Source organism: Protopterus annectens, chromosome 2.part0 (assembly GCF_019279795.1).
Source record: "Protopterus annectens isolate FY-2018-M chromosome 2.part0, PAN1.0, whole genome shotgun sequence".
In the NCBI taxonomy this organism is placed as follows: domain Eukaryota; kingdom Metazoa; phylum Chordata; order Ceratodontiformes; family Protopteridae; genus Protopterus; species Protopterus annectens.
This window is the reverse complement of record NC_056728.1, coordinates 1,015,058,694-1,015,071,365: the sequence shown is the minus strand read 5'-3', so window position 1 is coordinate 1,015,071,365 and position 12,672 is coordinate 1,015,058,694. Positions and strand designations below refer to the sequence as shown.

The 12,672-nt window shown below is 42.6% G+C and overlaps 1 protein-coding gene across 3 annotated transcripts in view; it reads left to right on the top strand.

Moving 5' to 3' along the window:
* UNC5C (unc-5 netrin receptor C) overlaps nucleotides 1–12,672 on the top strand; it is a 1,141,364-nt gene that overhangs the window by 414,751 nt on the left and 713,941 nt on the right. The gene's annotated exons all lie outside the window — the stretch shown is intronic.

Below are 12,672 nucleotides of genomic sequence, written 5' to 3'. Positions count from 1 at the left end.
CAGCTTACTTGAGACTCAAATGATTCCAGGTGTTTCCCTGTCTAAGACAATTGGCTCCATACCATCCTAACCAGGCATCAACATCTTCAAGCCAGGGATTACTTGCATCAGATCTCCAGCTCCCTAGGCATTACAATAAACTTTGCTAAATCAAGCTGACTCCTGTACAGACTCTGGAATTTATAAGAACTCAGTTGGATACTAAGATGGCCTCATTACCTCTTCATTGCTTCACATCACTGAGAAGGCAGGTGTGGGACTTACTGTTTCATCTGTTCCCTCCAAACAAAATTGTTTACAAGCTCTTGGGTCAGTGTTAGCTGATATTATTCTAGTCCCTCTAGCAAGGTTCTTTACGCAAATCCTTCAATGGACATTGGTGATTCAGTGGTCCATTCTTTACTAGCCTCTATCATGTCACATAAAACTCACTCCAGTTTACAAATGACATGTTTGCTGGTGGATCCAATCAGATGATTCCTTTCTGGGCAGACCATTGTCTCTTCCTCTCCTGATTAGCCACAGTGATCACAGACATGTCCCAACTGAGGTGGGGTTGGCATTTCATGGGAAAGATGATCCAAGGCACATGGTCCCACTCAGAGACTAGTTGCATATCAGTGTTTTAGAGGTAAGAGCAGTTCTTCTGAACGCAAGCCTTTCAGGACATTCTCCCTTTATTCTTCCTCCCTATTGCACTCCATACGGACAAAATGTCAGTAATCTGGTATATCAACAAACAAGGAGGACCCCATTCTTAACCATTGTGTAGAGAGGCCATGAGGGTCTGGGAATGGGTGATTTCTTCAGACTGCTTTTCTTATTGCAACACACATACTGCGGAAAACTTGCATGCTGGCAGACAGACTCAGCAGGTCTGTTCTGATTCCTCACGAGTGGTCCCTCAGTCAAACAGTAGCAAATATGATCTTCAGCCAGTGGGGCCAGCCTTGCTGTGATCTGTGTGCTTCTCAACTACAAGTGCAGCAAGTACTTTGCACTGATTTCCTCTCTGGGGGAGTCACAGAGGGATGCTCTTAATCATGATTGGCCCCCTGGTCTCCTCTATACTTAACCCCCCTCTTCTACTGATCCGAAAGTTTTCACAGAAAGCTAAGGACCAAGAAATGGAAAATCCAGGCGGTTGAACAGAAGCCAAAAATGCAGTTCGTAGTTTTCAATCCTTTAATTCACGAAGTAGTGTAAGAAACCACAATCAAAACACAGTTACACAAGCGCTTTCACTCGGATGTTCCGAGCTTTATCAAGTTACACATCACCATTTGAAATTACCTTTTAAATACTATCATAATTATTTGGTGCATTAATTAGCCAATTTAGACTTAAAGCAACTTGTCATATAAAACCAAAAAGATTTTTTTTTAAATCAAATTAGTCATTTATCACCATAATAAAAGTAGTAAGTACAAAAAATAATGTACAATGTTATCATAAAAATGAAATTCTACCTTTGTGTCCATTATATAAATAATTTTGTCAAATTAGTTAAAAACATCCCTATGAGCTACTGCAGACTAATGCGTTCATGGGCATGACCCTCAGTCCATGAAAGTTGTAAAATGAGCATTCAAATTCATAATTTAAAACTTTTTATAAAGTTAACTTGATAAAGCTCGGAACATCCGAGTGAAAGCGCTTGTGTAACTGTGTTTTGATTGTGGTTTCTTACACTACTTCGTGAATTAAAGGATTGAAAACTACGAACTGCATTTTTGGCTTCTGTTCAACCGCCTGGATTTTCCATTTCTTGGTCCTGAACTTTTGTTTTTGGCTTCTTGGTTTCACAGAAAGCTAGCTGACTAAAGAGCTCAGTCATCCTCATTGCCCTCTTCTGCCCTCAACAGGTATGATTCTCCTTTCTCTGGTATCACTTGAAATATCCTGAATACCGGAGCCCACTCAGGCTCTCTTTTATCTCATCCATCAGAAAGTCAACATCCCAATCTCCACGCCCTCAAACTGACTGCATAGTTTCTCCACTTCCAGTGATAGTAAGATGGTCCAGGCTTGCTTCCCCAGATCATGACATTATCTTAGCCTCTCAGAAGGCCTCCATCAAGAAAGTCTAGAGAAGCAAATGAAAAAGATGTTCTGTTTGGGCATCCAATCAGAATACTGACTGCTTTTCAGCACCTACTCTATTTAAGGAAGGGGATAGTTTTTCTACCACTGAACTTCAGTAGGCAGCCATGTCTAACTTCCATCCTGGCAATAAGTCATTATTCCTGTCATCTTCCAGATTATGCATGGCTAGAGAATCTTCCACCTTAGACCTCTGATGAAAGATCCTTCCCCTCCTTGGGATTTGACAGTGGTCCTTCAAGGTTTAACTCAGAAACCGGATGAACCAAAGGACAAATGCGATATAAAATTTCTTTCTTGAAAAATAATGTAGCTATCACTTCAGCAAAAAGAATTTCTGAGCTCCAGAACTTACATTATCTTCCGTAAGGATAGGGTATCTCTTCGGACCAACCCTTCCTTTCTGCCTAAAGTGGCTATGGAGACTAACATTAACCAATCCATTTAATTACCAGTTTTCTTCCCCAACTTTACTAATAAAGGTGAATGTATGCTGCACCTACTTGACATTCACAGACAATTATATTTGTATCTTCAGAGAGCAAAATTGTACAGGAATTTTGATCAGCTTTTTTTGTGTCCTTTTCCCCAATCACTTGGGTCAAGCAGTTTCCAAAATTACTGGAGCCAAATGGATCACTGATTGTATTTCACTGATTTATTCGCAGAAATGTCTGGAGCTGCCTCATCCTCCTAGAGCTCACTCCACTAGATCTATAGTTACTTCATCTGCCTTTTCTTCAAGAATCTACATTGATGATTTCTGCATGGTAGTCACTTGGTCAAAGACTCATAACTTTGTTTTGCATTACAAATTAAACAGTGTCTCCAGAAGCAGAGCTTCCTTTGGTTTGACAGTGCTCTAGCATGTCCTTCCTTGAGGGCCTCCCGAGAGTTATGTAGCTGAGGATTCTGACCCATTATTGAGAAAGAATGAAAAGAACAACATCAGATTTAGAAGTCATGTACTTAACATAACTTGGCATCTATGTTGCCCATTTTCATTCTTCCTCACCTTCTCACCCAGCCTTCCCCCGGCCATATCACTCCTAGAAAAATCTCTGAATGATATGGGAACCATCATGTTCCTGGTTTGAGCCTCAATCTTGCTTTGTGTCTGTTCTGTCTGTATAGCACAATAGGGGTAAGGCAGAAAACTCAAGCTGAGGAGTTTGAGGTGAAATAGAGCATTATGGGTAGAGGGAGGATCTCAAGATTCATATCCAAAGTATTGTATAGATGCAGCTGAGCCGGATCCGAGGATCAGATGCTAGACTCTTTAATGAGGAAGAATGAAAATGGACAACACAGATGCCAAGTCATGGTATGTACATAACTTCTAATTTATAAAGCTGGGGCAGAGTACCCCTCAACCATCCAAATTTTAGTAGAACATCCAGATTTTTGCCTCATACTTTTGGTCTGTTACTCATAAAATTTGTGTTTTTCTGGTAAACCATGAAAACTGAAATCACTAAATAATAAGATACATTTGAGTTTCAGACTTCATATCATTTAGGGAATGCATTCTATCACACAATATGTTAATTATTGTAACTTTCTTAGCTTCTTACAGCAATATTTAACATTTGTCCTTATTTTTGGGCCTTTGTCCTCCCATTATTTTATGCTTTGTCCAGATTTCTTGCACAAAGAGGTTGAGAGGTATGTGGGGCTTTTTTTGCTTACCCTTTAATGTGGACTAATTTTTAACTTGTTGATTACTGTTCTTGCATTTTGTAATCTTTTACAGACGCTGTAATAGGTCTGTATTAAAAAAAAACTTGACAGCATTCTCTGTAATTCATCCATTTTTGTCCAGGATTGCAAGTTTACTGAAATAAAGTTTTCTTAATTATCTATTAAGTTTGTGCCTCCCTTTTTAAACACATTTATTACATTACATCTTTACTCATTTATTGAACAAGTTTATTTCACTTTCTTTTCTTTCCAACCCCTCCCCCAGACTCTTTAACTTTGCCTTTCTTCCTGTGGTTCCATCTTTACCTCTCTGAACCAATCTAATCCTTTCCCTACACCACTGCGAGAACGTCCCTCACCCCACTTGTATACTTTCATCTGAACTTACCTTCCACTCCACTGATTTTATTTTTTACCTTTGATTCTTCCTTCCCTTGGTTCTACCCGCTCCGTACGCCCTGCAGGCGCACTCCGCTCCCCTACCCTACCCCCAACTCCCACCCTCCCCCAATACCGCTACACTTATACTTACCTAGCCACTCCCATCACTTCCACAGTCCAATCCAAACTACCCATCATACCCCTCAAAATCCCCTCCCACAGTTCACCCATTAAAGTAAGCCTATCCCTCAAAGTTTACTGCCAAACACAACTTATCCTGATAAACTACCAAACAATTAACCTAAACCATAATCTCTTACTCAAATAAACTAACTTCCCAATTTAACTCACCCCTTACGTCTACTCTAATAACCAACATCATGACCCTCAAACCTCTATCCCTACTTACTAAAATAATACTTCTAATTACCTTAACTTATCTAAACTATATCACCCAACCTACTAACACAAACCACTCCCCCATTTCACACCACTACCCCATCCTCTACAAAGTACACATTTACTGCTACACTTATATCTCCCAGTCTCTACCCCCTCAACACTAGCATGCTCTTTCCCTATAGACTCCTACCTAACTCTAAAAACACTGTTCCCAACTACACCAGTCTAATGTCCACAAAACTCTCTACCTATATACTACACCCCAAACAAACCAAATACCTCATCCATTATCTTATCTCTATCCTTCTCTACAGGGATATCCACCCAAACCCAAGCCCCTCTACCACACCGAATCCAACCCGCCAACTCCCCCAAGCAACAGGCAAACCCCTCCACTTCTCAGCTCTAAAGAAACTCTTGGCAGAAAGAAGCTCTGAGCAGAGCCTATGTAACAAACCTCCAAACCTTCATGCTTGGCTTCTACATAACCAGCCCGATATTCTCTCCATCTCAGAAACCTGGCTTAAGCCCCACATACAAGATTCTGAAATAACTCCTCCCAACTACCATGTTTTAAGGAATGACAGAAGACAAAAAAGGTATGTGGTATTGCACCCCTTTACTCGGCATCCCTCTTAGTCACCCCCTGTACCAAGTCCTTTCCCAAATTTGGCAAGGCAGAAATAATACCAGCCCTACTCCACCTAAACAAGTATAAACTCATATTTGTTCTCTCCTACTATATTCCCCCTGGAGACAATGTCTCATCCCTTGAAGATATTCTTTCCTGGGTCTCACCAAACATTACTCATGAAACCATAATCCTGGGAGATGTGAACATAAACTGGGCTACAAACAAATCTCCCACTAACTCATTCAATATTAACTTGTATAACTTTACACAACTAATCAATTCCACTACCAGGCCTTCCAAGAACTCCATTATTGGAAGTACAGTAGACTGGATTCTAGTATCCCATCCTCACTATACTCTGATAGTGGTATTCTCCCAGATCCACTAGATGACCACTTCCCCACTTTTATCTCCCTTCTTCCATACAACTAACTCACACCTATATTTCCACTCGCTGCCTAAAGAACTTCAATTTTGAAACCTTCTCAAATGTACTAAAAAGCACAAACTGGAACTCATTAAAGACTCTTCCCTTAGATAATGCTCTCTCCTACTTTAATTCTACTTTCACGAACCTGCTCAATTACTTTTCCCCTCTAAAAACAAAATGTATAAAAAGTAACCCTGTATCCTAGCTAACCAAAAACCTTAGCTACCATGCGACTCCGTGACGAAGCCTGGACACGTTACCATAAAGATAAAACCACTATCACCCTAAGCAAATATAAAACACTATGAAATAAAGTAAAAGAAATGTATTACCTCAGACCGCAAAGCCTATTTCGCCACTCTCCAAACTAACCACAACACCAATCCCAAACTATTTTGGAAAGGAATGTCAGCTCTCCTCAACCCAGAAAAAAAAGAAAACCCTTGCCCCAACACAGATGCCTCTAACATGGACTTAGCAACCCAATTTAACTCTTTCTTCACAGAGTCCATAAGCAAGTTAACATCTTCCTTCATCAACACCTCTATAACCCCTCCTCACCGTTCACCCATCCAATCTTCCCCTAGCATCCCTTGCCCCCAACCTCCTCCTTTCCCTATCAATCCCATCTCTATATCCACCATAAAAAACTCCTAAAATTAAAACCTGGTTCCAATGTCCCGGATGACATTTCCTCCTACTTCCTAAAAGTAGCCGCAGAAGCCATTGTTCTCCCTGTCATCATACTAATTATTCGGTCTGTCTCAGAACGTCAGGTCCCCCAGCTCTGGAAGTAAGTCTTTATTATTCCGCTACATAAAGGAAGTAGTAATAATGACATTCCAAACTTCTGCTCTATTGCTATCTTATCCCCTGATCTTCATCGTGCATACAGCTGCAGTCATCACAATTGGGTTTTCCTGCCATCAGGCGGGTCCTCGGTCGGCTGTATGAGCACTCGAACATCTACATTTATAGTAGGTACAAAACTGTACTTTTCTAAGCTTCTTGAAAAATGTATCCACCAACAACTTTTACCCTAGCTCATCAACAACCAGTTTCTTACCCCCACACAGCATGGATTCAGACCCGGTCATAGCACCTCCACTGCTCTCCTCTCCTTCCTTGAAACAATTAACAAAGCCTGTGATTTCAGCCATTTCGTGTCCAACCCTTCTCCTTGACCTCTCCAAGGCATTTGAAACTATTTCCCACAACCTGCTTCTTAATAAACTCTCCAACCTAAACCTATCCCCTTCCTGTACCAAGTGGATGTTCATCGTGTTGCACTGTTGCCGTCATTAAATTTGGGTTATCCTGCTGGCAGGCTACCCGCAATCGGCCTAAATTCCAAAGTCTAGGTCCAGCGTTGGTTGCTGTCGACTCCTCCCTGACGTCAGTGCGCCAGGGGTATAAAATATTCAGCCGACGCCATTTCCTTCCGTCTTTCTTGCCACGCGGTGCCCGAAGCAAAAGCAGATTGCAAGTGCCGGTCGGCCAACTTCTGAGATTTTCGTGTTCGAATTTCAGATCCGAAGTCTTCATTTAAAGCTAAGTACCCCATTGGGAAACTTTTTTCTTGCTCCAGACCGATGTCAGAAAAAGTTAATAATTGTATTTCTTGTGGGAAGCAAATACCTCATAAGGACTTTCATTCCTACTGTATTCCTTGCCTAGGCCCTGACCACGACGTTGCTAATTAATAATTGTATTTCTTGTGGGAAGCAAATACCTCATAAGGACTTTCATTCCTACTGTATTCCTTGCCTAGGCCCTGACCACGATGTTGCTAATTGTAGGTTCTGTGATAGATTTAACCAACGCACTATTAAGCGTCAGTACGATTTTGCATTTCACTATTTTGGCAGAAGATTTAATTACACAATGTCGTCGGATAGCCATCCGTCTGCCGCAATTCACAAGAAACGCAAGGAAAAAGAAAAGGACAAGCATCCGAAGTCCAAAACTGACCACGAGGCTTCTTTGAAACCAGTCGCCGGTTTGCCGGTTCTCAGTGAGGTGCTTTCGCAGCCCCTGACTCCCGCTACTTTAGAGTCGCTACCGACTCCCAAGTGGAGCTGACTAGGCCACTGGAAACTCAAGGTATTGGAACCTCGGAAACTATTCCCTCAGATGGGTCTGGAGGCGCTGAGCAGGCATCGGCTTCTGAGGGTGTTTTAGGCCAACACAATTATATGTAAAAACGACTTCAGCTTCAAAGGCAAAGACTAAAGCACCTTTAAAGACAAAGAAACAAGTACAGCAGCCCCATGGACAGGCCTCCATGCCCAAAAAACAGATGCTCAAAATGGCCGAAGACCTAATTACTTTGATCAGGGGTTCCCATCCCCCTCCTGATAAGAGGCCTAGGCAAGAGACAGAGTATGAATCTTCAGATCAGGTTTCCATTTCATCTGATTCCTTTTCTGATCAGGGATACTCTTTTCCTCCCTATGAGGATTCTGATGCTGAAGAATCTATCCCTTCAGCCTCTCCTCCTGAGGATTATTCTTTTGGGGGAAACTCTGCATACCATGAGGGAGCATTTTCTCTGGGAGAGCCAAGATTTTTCAGAATCTAAGAAAAGGCTCAGAGACTTCCTTTTACTGCCTCAGCACAGCCCCCCTTGCTCCTCCTGTGTTAGACATTGTAGATGATGTTTTTTCAGAGTCCAGTCTGACTCCTGACTCCTTGCCTCCAGCTCCTGTTAAGCCAGACAGATACTACAGGGTTCCCGATTCACATAAATTTCTTTTTGAAAACCCTGCTGCTGACCCAGAAACTATCTCTCAGGGTCCCAAAGGGGTCAAGGCTTTCACTGCAAAAACCCTACCCCCTCTGGCAGGAATTCTAGGGCACTGGACAGATGGGGAAAAAAGATTTACACTTCTGCTACCTTGGCTATAAGGGCTTTAAAATTGTCAGTTTCATATGCTTAAATATCAGCAATATATTATGTCACTGCTTAAACAGAAAATGTTGATTAATTCTGAATGGGCAGAAAACAAAGAAATGTAGGATTTATTGCATGCAGCTGAACAAGTTGGAAAGCATACTTTGCAATGTGGTTTTGATTCTCTTGAGGCCTCCTGCAGGGCTGCTGTTACGGGTTCTGTCATCAGGAAGCATGCTTGGCTAAAGGAACAGAATCTGCCTGATCATGTTAAAGCAAAATTATTAGATGCTCCATTACAGCATGATACCTTGTTTGGTGTTAAAGCAGAGGTGGTGGTGAAGCAAATGGAGGACAAAGCAAAATCTATGCAAACAGTCAAGGATTTCTTACAGGTTCAGCCTCCAAGATTTAGCAGACACTGGCCTACAAAGAATTGGTCCTTTCCAGTGTCATGACAGGCCACAAAGGGGCAGATACAGATGCCCTAGAGGCAGGTCCCAGCCCCAAGGCACATACAGGGCTAAACAATGGGGTGCTTCTAGCTCCAAAAGTGGAAGTAGACAAATCTCCAGCCTTACGGGAAACAGTCCCATGACTTCCCCCTGCCTGTGCCAAGCACTTATCTTCTGGCAGCACCTTTAAGGGGAAAACTAGCACTTTTTCATCAAAATTGGCACATAATAACCCAGGACAAATGGGTCTTCAACATAGTGTCACAAGGTTACAAGCTTCGCTTGCATACCCTGCCAAGGGCTCACGGTTGGCCAGACCTGCCAAAAAATCAATGGGCAGAGGCACAAAAGAAAATCTCATCCCTCATGGACATGAGGGCCATTCAGCAAGTACCAGAGCAAGAGCAGGGACAAGGATTTTACTCAAGACTGTTCTTGGTGCCCAGAAAGGACAAAGCCTGGAGACCAGTACTGGACCTATCTATTCTAAACACATATCTGGATATTCCAAAATTCAAAATGTTGACTCTGCAGCAGCTTCTGCCCTTGCTGGGCAAGAAGACTTGGCTTGTGACTTTAGACCTAAAAGAGGCATACCTGCATGTCCCAATCAGACAATCATGCAGAAGAAACCTCAGATTCATAGCTGGCTCAATGCACTACCAATTCTCTGCACTGGTCTTTGGCTTATCTACTACGCCCAGGGTCTTCACAAAATGCCTGGCTCCAGTAATTGCATTTTGCAGACAAAGAGGAATACAAATATATCCTTACTTGGATGACTGCCTCATTCAAGCAGAGAACAAGGACATCCTACTACAGCATCTGGCATTTGTAAAAAGATTAGTAGCATGCCTAGGGTACACGGTAAATGAAAAGAAATAAAAACTCGTACCCTCTCAAGAGATATTATTCCTGGGTGCAAGCTTAAATGCAACTGCCCAGATTGCTTTTCTCACGCCAGACAAACAAAGGCAACTGACTACTTATTTCAAACTGTTGGCAACAAAGGCCCAGTTATCTGCAAGAAAAATTCTGCAGGCTATGGGCTTCATGGCCTCCTGCATTCTGCTAATTCCATATGCAAGACTGCATATGAGGAAACTTCAATGGTATCTAAAAAGTGTTTGGACTCAACATTGCAACAGCCTGGAAACAATAACTACCCTCATTCCCTGCCTGCAAGAGGAGTTTTGATGGTGGGCAAAGGCCTGTCACCACAACAAGGGACAGCCATTCAACTTACCCCCAGCCAGGCAGACATTAACAACAGATGCATCAGATTATGCCTGGGGGGCCTACATGGCAGAAAGATGTATTCAGGGCGCATGGTCCGCAAACCAAATGCATCTACATATCAGTCAAAAAGAGATGTTAGCTGTTCAGAATGCCCTGACAGCCTTCAAGGATCTACTTCATCTGGGACAACTACTGATAAAGACGGACAATACCACAGTCATGTGGTACATAAGCAAGCAGGGAGGCACTCATTCCTACCCCCCTTTGCAGACTGGCCATGACTTTATGGGACACAGCATTGACTTACCAAGTACATCTGCAGGCACAATTCCTGCCAGGAAAGATAAATACTCTGGCAGTCTGGCAGACAAATAAAGCAGAAACCTCTTGGATCCCCACAAGTGGAAATTGGATCCGCAAGTCTTCAGCATGATAATAAGGAAATGGGGATGCCAGGACATAGATCTATTTGCCTCCCCTCACAACTGCCAACTACAGAGATTCTGCACAAGGGCTTATCACAAGCAAGCATGGAAAGTGGATGCTCTATCTTTCAGCTGGAAAAACTTAACAGTATATGCCTTTCCCCCACTGCACCTCCTCTCCAAGGTACTCCTAAAGGTCAGACAAAAGAAACCAAAAATAATACTGATTGCCCCAGACTGGCCCTGCCAGCACTGGTACCCAATCCTAAGGAGCCTGTCTCAATACCCAGCCTGGACATTACCTCAAATTCCTCACTTACTGTCCCAACAAAACAATCAGATCCTGCACAGCCAACTCAAAACCTTAAATCTAGCAACATGGTGGATAATGTAGTCATTCAAAACACCCCTCTTTCTAAAGCGGTAATGGATGTTATTTTGGAAGCCAGGAGGCCTAGTACCAGAAACTCTTATGCTGAAAAATGGAAGAGATTCTGTGTTTGGAACCAGGCACAAGGGATTGACACAATTGTGCCAAATATTCCTCAGATTTTGCAATACTTCAACTGAGATGCTGAACAAAGGCCTATCCTTTTCATCAATTAAGATTCATGCCTCTGCCATTTTACCTCATTACAATACAGTGCCACCTATTTTTTCTCATCCTTTACTAAGACAGTACCTCAGAGGAGCCAAAAACTTAAGGCCTCCAAGGAGATCACCAATACTTGCATGGGACCTCAATTATGTCTTGGAAAAACTCACCCTGCCTCCTTTTGAGCTAGCCAATACAGCTGATGTAAAATTGTTATCCTGGAAAACAGCTCTGCTCCTAGCAATAACCTCTTCAAGACGAGTCTCAGAGTTACAGGCACTCATGGCTGTGGAACCTTTTATCATTTTCCATCCAGATGGGGTTTCTCTGAGGACAAACCCAACATTTATGCCTAAGGTAGTGTCCAGTGTGGCCCTTAACCAAACTATTCACTTGCCTACCTTTTATCCTAACCCACAAAATAAGGGTGAGAGACTTCTGCATTCTTTGGACATACACAGACAGCTGTGCTTCTACTTGGACAGAACCAAAGCTTTCAGAAAGACTGAGCAATTACTAGTGGCTTATGCTGCAGGATCACAAGGAAAGGCTATCTCAAAGCAGACAATTTCAAAGTGGATAAACCACTGCATTTGTTTCTGCTATTCACAACATGGCAAACCAGTGCCTAAGGCCATTAGGCCACATTCAACCAGAGCAGTAGCCACTTCAGCAGCCTTCCTCAGAGGAGTACCAACCAAATACATTTTAGAGGCTGCAACCTGGAGCTCAGTGCACACTTTTACAAAGCACTGTCACTTACCACTCTACTCTAAATCCAGGGCAGGCTTTGCCACTGTAGTTCAGCAGGGCCTCATAGCCACTCCTAATCCTATTTAGCTCCAGCCTCCCAACCTCAGCTTTGGGATTCACCCAGTTGTAATGACTGCAACAGTGAAATACGATGAACATAGTACAGTTGTGTACCTACCATAAATGTAGATGTTCAAGTGTATTCACTGTTGCAGTCCAGGTTACGCACCCACCATCCCCCTTATCTTTGCTGGAACATATCTGTACTTCTCTATTCTATACAACCTATGTGGTGTATTTGCTGGTAGAGGAAAGAATAATTTACTTTGGTGCATGTATGCTTTATTGGCATATTTTTTGCCTACCCTTTTGGGGGCACCTGACATCTGGGGCAAGAAAAACTGAAGAAAATGGCATCTGTTGCATCTTTTATAACCCTGGCGCACTAACGTCAGGGAGGAGGTGACAGCAACCAATGCCGGACCTAGACTTTGGAATTCAGGCTGACTGCGGGTAGCCTGCCAGCAGGATAACCCAATTGTAATGACTGCAACAGTGAATATACTCGAACATCTACATTTATGGTAGGTACACAACTGTGTTTTCTCCAGCTACCTCACAACCAGACAACAAGTAGTCAGATGGAATAAAGCCACTTCAC